Source organism: Pseudorca crassidens, chromosome 2 (genome assembly GCF_039906515.1).
Source record: "Pseudorca crassidens isolate mPseCra1 chromosome 2, mPseCra1.hap1, whole genome shotgun sequence".
Classification (NCBI taxonomy): Eukaryota; Metazoa; Chordata; class Mammalia; order Artiodactyla; family Delphinidae; genus Pseudorca; species Pseudorca crassidens.
Window position 1 is genome coordinate 141,393,010 of NC_090297.1, and position 17,641 is coordinate 141,410,650.

A 17,641-nucleotide genomic window follows, 5' to 3' on the forward strand; every position below is an offset into this window, starting at 1 on the left:
ATGTAGATTGGTTACACACATGGAGATTAATTGAATAATTAATGTAGTAAATGTAGTGGAAGCCAGGTTTCTCAACAAATGATGAAGTTCTCAACAAATATGAAAATGAAAACCAGAATGTATTCTGTAGTATTAGGTTGAAATTGAAAGCAGAGAGAGAGAGAGAGAGAGAGAGAGAGAGAGATTCCCTAGGTAGGTTGGTGAGAAGACATAGGACCAGTGACACCCCAAGAACAAGGAGAACACTGGTGCCCAGATTTTGGCCTTTAAATCCCATTATTTACTAAAAGAAATCCAGGCTCCTTGGAGAATTTGGTTCCAGGGCTGGGAAAAGAAAAGTATAAAATGATCCTAGACCATTTTATTCGTCAGAAAGCAAAGAAGTGCTCAAAGAATGATTGGGACCTGTCAAAAACTCACAGAATCCAGATTGAAGGAACACCCACTGGCTCCATTGGGGGAAATTGAGCATTAGAATAAATATTGATAGGAAGAGATTATGACTCATTGAATAATATTGGAAACCATGACTCCATCTTGATAAATAGGTAAATAAGTTTATGGTTTAATATGGAATCAGATACTTACAACATCTCAAAGTATGCCCTTTTACAGAGTACTTATTTATTACAAAGGGAAATAAGGGTAACTTTACAATGGAGAAATCAGGCAGGCTAAGTAATGAAAATGAATATGATCAGTAACAGGACAAATTGAAACCTTGCACACCTGATACAAGGCAATGAGAAGAATGCAGCATCACTTCTGCAGTAGTCCTGTCAAAGATGTGTCACCTGCTTTCTACATCTGCAACTCTATTTCTGTTTCGTAAATAAGTTCCTTTGTACCATTTTTTAGATTCCACATATAAGCAATATCATATGGTTACCAGGGGGGAAAGCGGGGTACGGGGGATAAATTGGGAGATTGGGATTGACATGTACACACTACTATATACAAAATAGATAACTAATAAGGACCTATTGAATAGCACAGGGAACTCTACTCAGTACTCTGTAATGACCTATATGGGAAAAGAATCCAAAAAAGAGTGGATATAGGTATATGTATAACTGATTCACTTTGCTGTATGGCAGAAACTAACACAACAGTGTAAATTACCTATATCCCAATAAAAAATTTTTTTAAAAGATGCATCACCTGAATTTGTTCTTGAATAAATATCAGGAAAGCCCAAATGAGAGAAATTTCAAGCATAATTGTCTGTAATATTCAAAATTGTTAAGGTCAGGGAAAGACTAAAGAACTGTTCTAGACTGAAGATGAAAGAGACATGACAACTGAAGACGTTTCACTCTGACCTGAATTCTTGTTCCGATGAAGGACGTCATCAGGATAGCTGTTGAAACTTGAATGAGTTCTGAGGACTGGATCATAGTAAACTATCATTATTAAAATCCTGATTTTGATTGTGGTTATGTAGCAGAGTATCCTTGTTTGTATTAAGTACACATTAATATTTTTACGTGATACAACATCATGCTGGCAACCTACTTTCAAATGACTCACAAAAGAAAAAAAATGTTTTCGAATTCTACTTGCGACCTTTCTGTAAGCTTGGCACTGTTTCAAAATGTTAAAATTAAAATTTTGGCAGCAGAATCTCGGTTGGAGGATTCTCAAAGAATTAAAGAGGTTTACATGAGTGGCTTTCATTTTATATCCATGATTTCTTCTTTTAACTCTTCTTACAGATGATCACTGTAAATACTATTTTTTCTTTACTGAATAAAAGCCAAAGAAATAAATCATAGGCTAAAAAATAGTGCTGAGGATGGAGGTTTGTCTAGGACCTCTGAGGAATAAACATTGTTATTCCTCTACACCCTGTTTTTCTTATCCCTCATGTGCTACTGACATCCATTTTCCCTGGAAGCAAATTCTTTATTGTAATTGATTTATGCAGTGCATTCTTGAGTATTCCAGTTAATGAAGCTAGCCAATACCTTATGCTTTTACTTGGGAAAACAACAATTCACCTGGACGGTAATGCTTCAACTTACTGAAAGTCCTTATTTCTCACAAATCCTGAAGGCTGATCTGGATGATATAAAGTTCCCTGGGTTCTACCTTGTGGCAATATATGGATGATTTGCTTATTTGCTCTCCTTCTCAAGGAAGCCATGAGAAGTTAGGAGAACCTTCTAAGTTGGAGAAACTGCATGAACAGAGGTGCAGAGATGAAACTGAGCTTGGCCCATTTGTCAGATGTGAGGTGACTCACCACCGGCTCAGGGAGTGTGTGTTGATCAGCAGATGGATGGAGCGGGGACCACACAGCTGGATGTAACTTATTGCCACAGTCTGAGCTTTCATATTCGCTATTAAGTCCACAGGTGCTTATTACGTTATTAAATACACACATGCAGGCACATATACGTACATAGAAGAGGGTCACGTATGGACCATCCATAAGAATGCCATGAGCGAAGGATGAAGATGAAAACAATTCTGTGATCCTGAGGTCCTTTACAGAAACACAAAGCAAAACAGAAATAAAAGCACAGTAATGCTTTGCAAACCCAAATGATCCCTAAGCCTTACTTTATATATACATTAATAAATGAACAAACAGACTATATATCTCCTGTGGCAGACAGTAATCCTCCCCCAAATTTTAATTTACTCCTGCTCATTTTCCATTCCCCTGCAGCCTAGCCCGATGAAATGCAAGCAGATGTGATATGAGCTACAGCTGAGTCAAGATGAGAAATAAATTTTATTGTGTGAAATCCCTGGGATTTAGGGGTTGATGCCCTGGCATCAACTAGCCTACGCTAATACATTACATTAGAAAACCTCAAACCTTCCAAATTCCAAACTCACAAAATAGATATTATTCACATCACATAAAGGATCCATAACTTTACCAAGAAAATTAATGATGAAACAAGCCTCTAATGTATCAAGAAAAAGGAACCTAAGAAGCGAATTGTCCTGACATGAGTCAATGTTTTGCATGGTAAACTTAGGTGAATTTCTTACTCTGTTATGTTTTTTTAAATTAATTAATTAATTAATTTTAAAAACATGTTTATTGGAGTATAATTGCTTTACAATTGTGTGTTAGTTTCTGTTTTATAACCAAGTGAATCAGCTATATATATACATATATCCCCATATCTCCTCCCTCTTGCGTTTCCCTCCCTCCCACCCTCCCTACCCCACCCTTCTAGGTGGTCACAAAGCACCGAGCTGATCTCCCTGTGCTATGCAGCTGCTTCCCACTAGCTATCAGTTTGACATTTGGTAGTGTAGATATGTCCATGTCACTCTCTCACTTTGTCCCAGCTTACCCTTCCCCCTCCCCAGGTCCTCAGGTCCATTCTGTAGTAGGACTGTGTCTTTATTCCCATCCTGCCCCTAGGTTCTTCATGACTAATTTTTTTTAAATTTAGATTCCATATATGTGTGTTAGCATACGGTATTTGTTTTTGTCTTTCTGACTTACTTCACTCTGTATGACAGACTCTAGGTCCATCCACCTCACTACAAATAACTCAATTTCGTTTCTTTTTATGGCTGAGTAATATTCCATTGTATATATGTGTCACATCATCTTTATCCATTCATCTGTCGGACACTTAGGTTGCTTCCATGTCCTGGCTATTGTAAGTAGAGCTGCAATGAACACTGTGGTACATGACTCTTTTTGAATTATGGTTTTCTTGGGGTATATGCCCAGTAGTGGAATTGCTGGGTCGTATGGAAGTTCTATTTGTAGTTTTTTAAGGAAGCTCCATACTGTTCTCCATAGTGGCTGTATCAATTTACATTCCCACCAACAGTGTAGGAAGGTTCCCTTTTCTCCACACCCTCTCCAGCATTTACTGTTTGTAGATTTTTTGATGATGGCCATTCTGACCGGTGTGAGGTGATACCTCATTGTAGTTTTGATTGCATTTCTCTAATGATTAGTGATGTTGAGCATCCTTTCATGTGTTTATTGGCAGTCTGTATATCTTTGGAGAAATGTCTATTTACATCTTCTGCCCGTTTTTGTACTGGGTTGTTTGTTTTTTTGATATTGAGCGGCATGAGCTTCTTGTAAATTTTGAAGATTAATCCTTTGTCAGTTGCTTCGATTGCAACTATTTTCTCCATTCAGAGGGTTGTCTTTTCGTCTTGTGTATGGTTTCCTTTGCTGTGCAAAAGCTTTTAAGTTTCATTACATCCCATTTGTTTATTTTTGTTTTTATTTCCATTTCTCTAGGATGTGGGTCAAAAAGGATCTTGCTATGATTTAGGTAATACAGTGTTCTGCCTGTATTTTCCTCTAAGAGTTTGATAGTGTCTGGCCTTTCATTTAGGTCTTTAATCCATTTTAAGTTTATTTTTCTGTATGGGGTTAGGGAGTGTTCTAATTTCATTCTTTTACATGTAGCTATCTAGTTTTCCAAGGACCACTTATTGAAGAGGCTGTCTTTTCTCAATTGTATATTCTTGTCTCCTTTATCAAAAATAAGATGACCATATGTGCGTGGGTTTATCTCTGGGCTTTCTGTCCTGTTACATTTGTCTATATTTCTGTTTCTGTGCCAGTACCATACTGTCTTGATTACTATAGGTTTGTAATATAGTCGAATTCAGGGAGCCTGATTCCTCCAGCTCCGTTTTTCTTTCTCAAGATTGCTTTGGCTATTGAGAGTCTTTAGTGTTTCCATACAAATTGTGAAATTTTTTGTTCTAGTTCTGGGGAAAATGCCAGTGGTAGTTTGATAGGGATTGCATTGAATCTGTAGATTGCTTTGGATAGTATAGTCATTTTCACAATGTTGATACTTACAATCCAAGAACATGGTATATCTCTCCAACTGTTTGTAACATCTTTAATTTCTTTCATCAGTGTCTTATAGTTTTCTGTATACAGGTCTTTTGTCTCCTTTGGTAAGTTTATTTCTACGTATTTTATTCCTTTTGTTAAATGGTAAATGGGAGTGTTTTCTTAACTTCACTTTCAGATTTTTCATCATTAGTGTACAGGAATGCAAGAGATTTCTGTGCATTAATTTTGTATCCTGCTACTTTACCAAATTTATTGATTAGCTCTAGTACTCTTCTGGTAGCATCTTTAGGATTCTCTATGTATAGTATCATGTCATCTGCAAACAGTGACAGCTTTACTTCTTTTCTAATTTGGATTCCTTCTATTTCTTTTTCTTCTCTGATTGGTGTGGCTAAAACCTCAAAAACTATGCTGAATTATAGTGGTGAGAGTGGACCACCTTGTCTTGTTCCTGACCCTAGTGGAAATGGTTTCAGTTTTTCACGATTGAAGACGATGTTGGCTGTGGGTTTGTCATATATGGCCTTTAGTATGTTGAGGTAAGTTCCCTCTATGCCTACTTTCTGGAGGGTTTTTATCATAAGTGGCTGTTGAATTCTGTCAAAAGCTTTTTCTGCATCTATTGAGATGATCATATGGTTTTTCTCCTTCAATTTGTTAATATGGTTTATCACATTGATTGATTTGCACATATTGAAGAATCCTTGCATTACTGGGATAAACCCCACTTGATCGTGGTGTACGATCCTTTCAATGTGCTGTTGGATTCTGTTTGCTAGTATTCTGTTGAGGATTTTTGCATCTATGTTCATCAGTGATATTGGCCTACAGTTTTCTTATTTTGTGACATCTTTGTCTATTTTGGTATTAGGGTGATGGTGGCCTCGTAGAATGAGTTTGGGAGTGATCCTCCCTCTGCTATATTTTGGAAGAGTTTGAGAGGGATAGGTGTGAGCTCTTCTCTAAATGTTTGATAGAATTCGCCTGTGAAGCCATCTGGTCCTGGGCTTTTTTTTTTTTTTTTTTGGAAGATTTTTAATCACAGTTTTAATTTCAGTGCTTGTGATTGATCTGTTTATATTTTCTGTTTCTTCCTGCTTCAGTCTCGGAAGGTTCTGCATTTCTAAGAATTTGTCCATTTCTTCCAGGTTGTCCATTTTATTGGCATAGAGTTGCTTGTAGTAATCTCTCATGATCCTTTTTATTTCTTCAGTGTCAGTTGTTACTTCTCCTTTTTCATATCTAATTCTATTGATTTGAGTCTTCTCCCCTTTTTTCTTGATAAGTCTGGCTAATGGTTTATCAATTTTGTTTATCTTCTCAAAGAACCAGCTTTTAGTTTTATTGATCTTTGCTATCGTTTCCTTCATTTCTTTTTCATTTATTTCTGATAAGATCATTATGATTTCTTTCCTTCTGCTAAATTGGGGGTTTTTTCTTCTTCTTTCTCTAATTGCTTTAGGTGTAAGTTTAGGTTGTTTATTTGAGATGTTTCTTAAGGTAGTATTGTATTGCTATAAACTTCCATCTTAGAACTGCTTTTGCTGCATCCCATAGGTTTTGGGTCGTCATGTTTTCATTGTCATTTTTTTCTAGCTATTTTTTGATTTCCTTTTTGATTTCTTCAGTGATCTCTTGGTTATTAAGTAGTGTGTGGTTTAGCTTCCATGTGTTTTTAGCTCTTACAGATTTTTTCCTGTAATTGATATCTAGTCTCATAGCATTGTTGTTGGAAAAGATACTTGATACGATTTCAATTTTCTTAAATTTTCCAAGGCTTGATTTGTGACCCAAGATATGATCTATCCTGGAGAATTTTCCATGAGCACTTGAGAATAAAGTATAATCTGCTGTTTTTGGATGAAATGTCCTGTAAATATCAATTAAGTCCATCTTGTTTAATGTGTCACTTAAAGCTTGTGTTTCCTTATTTATTTTCATTTTGGATGATCTGTCCATTGGTGAAAGTGGGGTGTTAAAATCCCCTACTATGATTGTGTTACTGTCGATTTTCCCTTTCATGGCTGTTAGCATTGGCCTTATGTATTAAGGTGCCCCTATATTGGGTGCATAAATATTTACAATTGTTATATCTTCTTTTTGGATTGATCCCTTGATCATTTTATAGTGCCCTTCTTTGTCTCTTGTAATAGTCTCTATTTTAAAGTCTTTTTTGTCTGATATGAGAATTGCTACTCCAGCTTTCTTTTGATTTCCATTTGCATGGAATATCTTTTTCCATCCTCTCAGTTTCAGTCTGTATGTGTCCCTAGGTCTGAAATGGGTCTCTCGTAGACAGCATATATACGTGTCTTGTTTTTGTATCCATTCAGCCAGTCTATGTCTTTTGTTTGGAGCATTTAATCCATTAACAATTAAGATAATAAGGTTATTATCGATATGTATGTTCTTATTATCATTTTCTTAATTGTTTTGGGTTTGTTATTGTAGGTCTTTTCCCTCTCTTGTGTTTCCTGCCTAGAGAAGTTCCTTTAGCATTTGTTGTAAAGCTGGTTTGGTGGTGCTGAATTCTCTTAACTTTTGCTTCTCTGTAAAGGTTTTAATTTCTCCATCGAATCTGAGTGAGGTCCTTGCTGGGTTGAGTAATATTGGTTGTACTTTTTCCCTTTCATCACTTTAACTATGTCCTGCCAGTCCCTTCTGGCTTGCAGAGTTTGTGCTGAAAAATCAGCTGTTAACCTTATGGGGATTCCCTTGTATGTTATTTGTTGTTTTTCCCTTGCTGCTTTCAATAATTTTTCCTTGTCTTTCATTTTTGCCAATTTAATTACTATGTGTCTCGACATGTTTCTCCTTGGATTTATCCTGTATGGGACTCTTGCAGTTCCCGGACTTGATTCACTATTTCCTTTCCCATATTAGGGAAGTTTTCAACTCTAATCTCTTCAAATATTTTCTCAGTCCCTTTCTTTTTCTCTTCTTCTGGGACTCCTATAATTTGAATGCTGGTGCGTTTAATGTTGTCCCAGAGATTTCTGAGACTGTCCTCAATTCTTTTCATTCTTTTTTCTTTATTCTGCTCTGTGGTAATTATTTCAACTATTTTATCTTCCAGGTCACTTATCCGTTCTTCTGCCTCAGTTATTCTGCTATTGATCCCATCTAGAGTATTTTTAATTTCATTTATTTTGTTGTTCATCATTGTTTGCTCTTTAGTTCTTCTAGGTCCTTGTTAAACATTTCTTGTGTTTTCTCCATTCTATTTCCAAGATTTTGGATCATCTTTACTATCATTACTCTGAATTCTTTTTCAGGTAGACTGCCTATTTCCTCTTCATTTGTTTGGTCTGGTGGGATTTTACCTTGCTCCTTCATCTGCTGTGTGTTTCTCTGTCTTGTCATTTTGCTTAACTTACTGTTTGGGGGGTCTCATTTTCACAGGCTGCAGGTTTGTAGCTCCCATGGTTTTGGTGTCTGCCGCCAGTGACTAAGGTTGGTTCAGTGGGTTGTGTAGGCTTCCTGGTGGTGGTGGGGGGGGGGACTGGTGCCTGTGTTCTGGTGGATGAGGCTTGATCTTTTCTTTCTAGTGGGCAGGTCCACGTCTGGTGGTGTGTTTTGGGGTGTCTGTAGGCTTATTATGATTTTAGGCAGCCTCTCTGCTAATGGATAGGGCTGTGCTCCTGTCTTGCTAGTTGTTTGGCATAGGGTGTCCAGCACTGTAGCTTGCTGGTCATTGAGTGGAGCTGGGTCTTAGCGTTGAGATGGAGATCTCTGGGAGATTTTCACCATTTGATATTACATGGAGCTGGGAGGTCTCTGGTGGACCAATGTCCTGAACTCGGCTCTCCCACTTCAGAGGCACAGGCCTGACACCCGGCTGGAGCACCAAGACCCTATCAGCCACACGGCTCAGAATAAATGGGAGAAAAAAAGAAAGAAAGGAAGGCAGAAAGAAAGAAATATAAGGCATTTTGGCCAACTTATTTTTCTTACAGAAGTTATTTCTTCAAGAATTAAGAAGCCAAATGTAAGACTTAACCGTTAGAGACCCCAATAACTGAAAGTAAATAAATTATTAACTCTTAGTGAACAGGAAAACATGTATTCAATGTATAAAACTCCTTGACTCACATTTGAAAGAAATTTGCTGAGAAATATATTCACAAGTGAGTAAATTTCTCAATTTGACCACTAGATGGCAGCATTCCCCCAAAATTGTTCTACCTCAGCACTTCTGTAGGTCTGTTAAAGCAAATATAGTTCAGGACACGTCTTGCACTTAGGAACACACATACAATATTATGTTATTGGATTACAATAATGTAACACATATTTTTTAAAGTGATTCAACCATTCTTTTGTTCATTTTGTTTGCTGCTGTAAAGTAATTTAAAGATACATAGGAATAAAATGGAGTAATGAGAAAGACATAATGAAAACCTGTAAGTGAATGAGCTACTCTGCACACTAGAGAATCACCTCCCAATTTCTAACCTTGCCTTTATACATGTTGTCCATGGGCCTGGAATTTCTTCAAAATGCTAGCATTTCCAGGTGTTACTTGCTCTCACATTTTCATCCTCCCCTTCCTCCTAAGGGCAAAAAAAACCCCATTTCTCCTCTGTGGTTCTTCCCTGCACCTGCACTCCCCATGCATATCTCCATTATAGCACCATCCTACTGTCCAACGATTTATTTATTTATGTCTCCCCACCTTGCCATGAACTTCTAAGCACAGGAACTGGGGTGTTACTCTGGCAGTGGTACTTATTACGTGTAGGGAACCAAAGACTCTTTGCTGAATGAACCCTAAACTTACCTAATTCTGTATAAATTCTGCTACATATTGTACCAAGACATTATTTGGCCCCAATTCATCAAATCAAATCTTCTGTACCCTCTTCACACATTTCCAATGTTGGCCATACCCATGAAGATTGAAGTGCTGAAACGAATCTTAATGACAGGGTTTTAAACTGCCAGAGTTTCTTATGTCTTTTGTGAACGTGGAAAAGCTCTTTAAAGTCATTATGCTAATTTTATGGCAATTACATAATATAAAAGGATGTAGGTAAATAATCTTATTTCAGAACTTTCTTGAACCTGTTTCATGATTAATAACTAATGATATGAATAAAACCAAATACTGTGTGTTATGGAATTTGAAGAGGATCTGAACCATGTATAGAAAATATACCCCTTGACACTATTTCTAAAAACATTTGATGAAATTAATGTTGTCACCTGCTTCTCAAGGAGATAGTCCTCTTCTAGCCAAGTTTAAAGAACAACTAATCTAAATTTATTATAATGTTAGGTCCTGGGAGATGTGAGCTATCTTGGTCTCATTTGTGTACAGCATTTGGATTTTCTGAAGGTTTACCCAATATCAGACTACTATAAAATTATATTTAAAACTCACCTCCTATAACTCCAGATTCTGTTTTACTGCAGGTAATACATATAATGTATATAGTGGAGAGATTTACTAGGCCAAGAATACTGCATCCCTAGGTGAGAAGTTACCAATAAGAATTTGATGGTTATGCATTTTTCAGACTGGTACAAAAATCATAATTTTGAATAAGTGATTTAAGCAGACATTTTAGCTTAGGTTTCAATTACAGCTCTTATAGGATTTTGGAAAAGCAATGATTAAGCTTTACCACATTATTGAAGCATTTTTACATTGTGGTGTTAGCAAGAAAAATAATAAAAACAGCTAACGTTTATAGTACCTCACAGTCTGTAAAAAGGTCTTTCATGTACTATTTCATTTGATTGATAGAACCGTCTCTAAAGACAAGCAAGGGGAGTATAATTACTTTATTTACCAAAAAAAAGAACTAGAAACTCTTGGAGTTCAGTGATCTGCTTAACATTATACAACTCACCACATGACAGAGCTTAGCCGGAAGTCCTGGTCCCCTGGCTTCTGACCCCACCTGTCCTCATAATCATCCAGATGTACTGACCTCAAGCCAGAAGCTCCAGTCTTATGTCACTTAAGTGCCATGTAAACATTAGCACATAAATATTTTGAGTTTTATTCTCCATGTTTGCAAAAATGAATGTCTCTTTTGTTTGACAAGATTACTGTGAAGTACATCAAAACTGACAAGTCGTGTTTGAGGTGTTAATGTGATCTCTCAAAACTATGTGTGCAATATAATTGATCCTGTAGGCCTGTGAAGCCAAGATCGTTAATTATTGCAGGGGTGGGGTGGGGTGAGGGACGTCTTTTAGGTTATAGAGGCCTCCGCTTAGATTATAGATTGTTGAGAGCATAGCACCTGAAATCAGGTAAAAATACATTTTAATACTGCTCAGTCATTTACCAGTAGTGTAACTTTTTGGTTTTTATTAATAATAACATTAATCATCATATGTGTCTTTAAGTTGAACAACTGATAGATTTAAAATGTTTATTTTAATTTGCAGTATATAGAAAAAACTTTAATAGTAACAAACTAATCCTATTTTAGCTTCAAAAAAATTTTTGGACAGAAATTTATATGAAATTTGATACTATAACCACACTGTGGCATTCTTTACTTACTTAAGACTTTTCATTTCACATTCTCTCAGTAAATCGTGCTTATAACATGCAATGCCATATTATTCCTGGGGAATTCATTGGGTTTTCTTACATATTCCTAAGTACCTTGATCATTTACTACAAGTTTTCATAAAGATTAATTTAGTAATCCCAGACAGTTGAAAAGTAAAAATTTATCATCTTGATGTTGCAACATCAAATTTGGAAAACACTGTAGCTTCTTGCTTTTGATTGTGTAAGAGAGTGTGTGTGGGTGTGGGTATGTGTGTGCACACACACAAAGCAACTTAGTAATGAAAGAGCAAACTCACAAAGACTCCAACAAACTACTCGACACTTCCCACAAAACCTAACATATCAACCAGATGACTTTGTTCCCAGAGGTGTGTTGCCCTAATAGGCTATAACTTGAGATGGTGAATGTATTACTTATCAGGAAGAGAAACAAAACAGTAGCCTTCACTGAGAGGAGATAAAGTCAAGCAACAAATTGAGGACCTTATTATATTATATTCAAACTACCAGAATTCATTGAATCCAGATGTGACCCACAAGTCCCCATCAATGAACTGTTCAAGTTCAAATTTTTTTCCCACCGGAAACTTTCAACAAATTACGTGGAAGAAGAATAGACAGTGATACTGGAGAAATCTAGAACATCCTGGACAGAGAGACATACAGGCTTGCTAGAGGGTGAAGCAGCTAGAAGACTGACTTTCTCAGGAAATTGAACAAAGAGATACTCCAGTGGGATAGAGAAGGTGAATCCGCACACCGACCGTGTCCCAATTCTCTTTGTAGGTTAAGGAAAGGATGGTGGAGGACCACCTACAATAGTCTGACTCTCAGAAATCGGTAAAACTCAGTTGCTCATGCTTTCAACATACATTTATTGAGTATCTACCTTTGCAAATACAGAGTGGCAGGTACTGGGCATAAAAATTATATGCTTGCAATTCTAATCTCAAGGCATACACACACTAGTGTAAGAATACACACAGGCTCACATAACCATAATGTAAACCCAACTGTGGAAAGTTCCTTGACAGAGCAGAGATGCTCAAGCATATATTATAAATTTAAAAATCATATTATTTATTTAGCATTTGCTACGTGCTAGGTGTCATGATAATTTTTTAATACAAATAATCCCAATTCTTACAAAGCTCCTAAAGGGTAGATATTTTTATCCCTATTTTGAAGGCAAAAAGTAAGATTAATTGATCTGCCACAAACTGAGGTCTGACTCCAAAACTCATGCTTTGAAGCTACAATTCCAGGCATTTTGACTGCAACTCCAGTGACATTTTCACCACCCAAAGGACAAAAGGATCATTGAGTAAAATCGATGACTGTAGGAGAAAGGGACACAGGTGGGTAAGCACATGCTGACTGCAGAAGCGATATGAGCAATGGCGTGATGAACAGTACGGTTCGTCAGACTTTCTTCTAACCATTAGCATTTATTAGAATCGACTATGACTGATCCAAGCCTCATACATTGGGTCACGCTCAATAATTCATTCACCCCCAAGTATTTTAGCTGTATAATATGTTGTTAATGGCTGTATGCTTAGCTAGAGTAATGGAGTCCACACAAAAATATCTTCAGGGTGAAGCAACAAAGCCAGCAGAGCTTTAGTTAAGGCCAGAAGTCAATATATGGTGGGTGAGACCAACTTCAGCAGAAATGATTCACCCAAAAGATGCTTCTCCAATTGTTTCTATTGCATTTGGAATAATACCTGATGGCTTAAAGCCATCACATGGCTGAGTTACTTCTTTAACCTCATTTCCTACAATTTTTTTCCCCCAAATGTTTTGTTCTAGCAACACAAGCTGGAAATCTCTCAAGTCCTCTCCTGCATCAGAATCTTTGCCCATGCCTTTTTCTTTGCCTGGAATGTTTCTCACTCATATACCTGCTCGGCTAGTCTCCCCAACTAGCCACCAGGTGACACTCACCAGTGCCACCAGGTGACACTTTCTGCCACCACTCTGTGTAAAGTAGCAAGCACACGCTACTGCCTGTCCCTCTTAGACCATTTTTCTCTATAGAACTCATCACCATTTAACATAATGCACTATATGGTGTATATATACACTGTGTGTTTGAATGTCAGTACATCCTGAGATGGCAGAATTTGCTTGCTTTGTGCACTTTTGTAACCTCAGGGACCAGAATAATAAATATTTATTGATGGAATGATTGTGATTATTTTGCTAAGTTATTTTTCTTCACATTTCCATTAAGGGACCATGGTGTATTCAATTAAATAAGTTTTGTGCACTGACTATATATGCTACACACAGTAGTACGTGCTAGCACAACAGCAGTGACCAAGACTGTCCCTTCAAGGACTTCAGGCAAGTAAACAGGTAATTATAGTACAGAGTAATAAGAGGATTCCTTTCCAGGGTGCTCTAGGTGAACATAACATGGGCACCCAGCCCAGGTCTAAAAACTCCGAGTACATAGCCAGGAAGAGATGGCATCAAAGCTGAGATATGAAGGACAAGTAGAAGTTAGCCTGGCAAAGAAAAGAGGGAAGAATATTACAAATGTGTATAAAGGCAAGTTATGCCAAACCGAAATCACATGAAAAACTAGAATATTTTTTAAAAATTGTTTTCCTTTTTGCTACTAACCAAGGATCTCGAGTTGAAAATACCTTAACAGACACTCACTATGCATTTGAGTAGTGTGTCTTCTCGATTTATGGTTGCTTAAGAAAAGTCATTTCCTGACCTTGGAGGAGAGTAAAGTTTTATGGACAATGGACCTGGATTTAAAATCTTGTTTATTTAACAGCTGAGTGTTTGAGCCAAGGGTTCTAATCCTGAATTTCCAGTTGTAAAACAAATATGCCATTACCCACTTCATTAGGTGGCTGTGAGCATTCATTTATTGAAACCAAAGATCCCACTGGATGCCAGGAACAATTTTAGAACTGAAGTTACAGCTGCAAAGATGGGTAAGAACCATGCCCACCTGGCGTTCTATTCAATTTAAGTGCATATATGGGCTAGGGGGAGAAGCAGACATTTCACCAATAAATTTAAACAGAAGCAAGTGACGTAGGAGCACGAACATAAGGACAAGGTGATGTAGAGAAGTGGGGAGAGGGTTATTTTGGATCATGTGACCATGGATATTTTCTCAGAAGAAATACAATTTCTCTGAAAACCTAAAGAGTAGGAAGAGTCAATTGCAGGAATTGGTCGGGGATGAAAAACCAGTATTCGGGCGGAGTGAACAACCAGTATTAGGGCCTGGGGCTGAAATGACCAGTGTGTTTGAAGCAAAGAATACAAGGTGTATATTGGATGGAGGAGATGGACACAGCATGCAGCTCATACCCTAGGATCAGACATCAGATCAGGAAGGCAGTTGCAGGTTAAATTAGGATTTTCCCACCACCTTTATTGAGGTATAATTGACAAATAAAATTGTAGTATAGTTAAAGCATACGATGCGATGATTTGATATACATTGTGAAATGATTACTGCCATCAAGTTAATTAACACATCTTTCACTTCACATAGTAACCTTTTAATTTTTTTGTTTGTTCACTTGCTTGTTTTTGGTGAGAACACTTAAGATCTACTCTGTTAGCAAATTTCAAGTATTCAACACGGTGTTATTAACTCTGGTGACCATGCTGTACGTTAGATCCTCAGCATATTCTTCAGAATTAATATTCTTAACTATAGTGTCAATTCCACTAAATATGTAATTAATATTTCTGGTAATTCATTTTTAGTAGGTGTTAGAAGCAAATTTTCTCTTTGATTACCTGACACCGACCATTGAAAAGGCTGTTGAATTTGATGGGCACACTTATTCCAGGTACTAAGGAGGACGGTGGGTCTAACTACTGTAATTCATCAACAATAAGATGCCATCATCTGTAAGATGTGCCAATAGTTTTGCTGCATTAGGAAAGAAAAACACTGCAAATAATGCTTTTGAAATAGAATTTGATTTCATACTGTTGAAGGAGGTCTTTTGAACTTACTTAAATGTAGATTTTTATTGCATATCACTCTTGTACATATATAAGGAGAAAAACGTTAGTAAAATAAATGGTCAAGACATTCCTAAAACTTCTTTATATTTAGCGTCCATTTGTTTTTCTCAAAATCATTGTATCTGTATTTCTCATAAATATACTTCCATGAAGACTTTGGTGATATATACACTTCTTAAAAGAGTATTCCGCTGTTGTCACCAGGATTTTATTTCAAGCTACTGCTGCAAATACTGACGCTGAAGCTTTCTTGATCTTATTAGAAGGTGTCAAAGGAAGATTTTTAGATGCTGATAAGAGTTTATATTCCTTCCTCAAAAGATCCTTAATTGGTTTATTGACTGAAACATCACGGGGTTGTAGTTATTCAGTCATATTACCAGGAATATCAATCACGTGTGTGGATTCACAGTCAATGATAACTACATCACCATTTCAACAATGCTGACAGTGACACCAAGACACCAGTGATTATAAGATGCCAATTTTAGAGACGTTAAAATTTGAAAAAAGTGCCTTATGAATGATGAAATATGGAAAGTAAAAAGATAGATTATCAGGCTACTGCAGACTGAACATTTCTTTTATGTATATAATTTACTTTGCTTAACAAGGAATCTAGTTCTTTTCTTGCAAACTTTGATACCAGGAAGGTAGCCCTGCATTGCAGACTTTCATATTCCAGTCTCTAGAAAGATGAGTCCTATAAGCGATGTAAGCTAAAATGTACCTAGCTCTTAGTATTTGCTTGATACTTTTAAAAGTACTTTGCAAATATTTTTTTTAGTACTTTGCAAGTATTAACTCATATCATCCTCTCAACCACCCAAAGAGGTAGATATGTTATTATTTTCATTTTACAGGTGTAGAAACAGATGAATAGATAATAAGTTGCTCAATATTACAAAGCTATCAAGTGGCAGAGATTCGATTCAAACTGACGGAGTCTTGTTCTTGAGTTTTATATTTGTCTTTAAGCCATTTTTGAGTTTATTTCTGTATATGGTGTAAGGGAGGGTTCTAATTTCATTGATTTCCATGAGGCTGTCCAGCTTTCCCAACACATCTTGTTGAAGAGACTGTCTTTTCTCCATTGTATATTCTTGCCTGCTTTGTCAAAGATTAATTGACCGTAGGCGAGTGGGTTTATTTCTGGGCAATCTATTCTGTCCCTTTGATCTGTATGTCTGTTCTTGTCACACCAACTTTCTTTGGTTAGCACTTGTATATATTTTTATTCTAAAAGTTTACTGCAAACTTTTCTATATCCTTAAGTTTCAGATGTGTTTCTTATAAATAGAACGTGTCTTGATTTTTAAAAAGTCTAGTTTCACAATTGTCTTTTTCTTGGAGAAGTTAGTCTATTCAAATTGGCAGTTGTTACTGAGGTATTTGGATTTATTTCTTCCATCCTATTTAGTGTTTTCTACTTGTCCCTTTCCCTGTTTTTAAAATTCATTTTTCTCCAATTTTGTTCTTTCTACTAATTTGGAAGTTACGCTTTTCTAATTTTATTATTTCAGTATGTAGTTAACAAGTTCTATAATTAATGTTTTTGACCATCCTTTCAATCAATAAAAAGAACTTAAAATTCTGTAGTCCAAATTATGTTTCTCTCAATTCATGATATTATCTAAAACTTTGTCCTACATATTAAACAATTTTATTATGGTTCTATATAGCCTACTTCTTTAATTTACTCAGGTTTAGCCGTTCTTTTTTTTTTTTTTTTTTTTTGGCTCATAATATGAATGGAATGTTTGACCTTATTTCTTGGATCATTCTCCTTCACTCATTCATCCTTTTGAAGATTTTTAATGAAGCATATTTGTGGTAATCTTTCTCAGTTTTTATTCACCAATTTTTGGAAAACCTCTCTATTTCAGACTTGATATTGGAAGATAGTTTTTCTGGATACAAATTTTTATGTTGAAAGTTATTTTGTCTCAGCATTTTGAATATTCTATCTATCATCTATCTATCTGTCTATCATCTATCTATCTATCATCTATCAACTACCTATTGTTTTTATTGTTGCCAATGAGAAGTCAGCTGTCAGGTTATTCATCACTTTCTGCAGACACTGGGATGAAGCAAAAGCCTGATCAGAATAAGCATTGTTCAGTTCCCAAGGGCACAATTTATAGATAAACGACAAGTGAATAACACTACTTAGTACAGTGCACATGTTACATAAATGTACCTGGCAGTCCTCAAAATTTCTTTTCTACTATATTGTTTCTTTGCTACTTTTTATATTTCTTTTTGTCTTTGAGGTTCTT